This window comes from Erinaceus europaeus, chromosome 5 (assembly GCF_950295315.1).
Source record: "Erinaceus europaeus chromosome 5, mEriEur2.1, whole genome shotgun sequence".
Lineage (NCBI taxonomy): Eukaryota > Metazoa > Chordata > Mammalia > Eulipotyphla > Erinaceidae > Erinaceus > Erinaceus europaeus.
In genome coordinates this window covers 4151366-4152069 of record NC_080166.1, presented here as the reverse complement: position 1 = coordinate 4152069, position 704 = coordinate 4151366, and the positions used below count along the sequence as shown (strand labels likewise).

Below are 704 nucleotides of genomic sequence, written 5' to 3'. Positions count from 1 at the left end.
TTTGACCCTTTCCTCTCCCTCTCTTCATTTCCCACAAGATGATTCCTTCTTTTCCAATGAGAATATGGAGACTATCAAGTTTCCAATCCCATCCCCTCCTGACCTACAATATCTGTGGATCTGCATCTGCTAATGAAATAGATGGGCCTTTTCTTTTTTTTTTTTCCCCCTACATTTATGTTTATTAAAAGCTGACATAAACAAAACCTATATAAAAGATATCCCAGATCACGTATCACTTCGAAGTAGTAATCTTGAGAGATTATCGCCTAGGACCCCCTCTTCCTCTGCCCCGGCCACATCCTCTTCCTCTTCCTCGGCCTCTTCCTGCAATTGCTTCCCTTTTCTTAGATTTCACCTCTGGTTCAACATCCACAAGTAGCGTATCCAGCAGTAAGCTGTCTGGCAGAAATAAAATATCGAATGTTATTTCCTGGAATACTCGGTGTTTCCAGCTGTACGGGTTTTCTGGTCTTCAGGGTCATTTTCACAGCTTTAAGATGGCTATTCATGCTGACATCTACACCTGTGACCGTGCCATGAACCTGAGTTCAATTCGATGGTTACAATCTCGTGACTCAGCTTCATCAAAAATCTCAAGAGTGGGAGTCGGGCTGTAGCACAGCAGGTTAAGCGCAGGTGGCGCAAAGCACAAGGACCAGCATGAGGATCCCGGTTCAAGCTCTGACTCCCCACCTGCAGGG

At 45.0% G+C, this 704-nt stretch overlaps 1 pseudogene; it reads right to left on the bottom strand.

Annotated features, from left to right (window-relative positions):
* Positions 1 to 262: 262 nt before the first annotated feature.
* LOC103108686 (small nuclear ribonucleoprotein Sm D1-like) lies at positions 263 to 704 on the bottom strand (annotated as a pseudogene).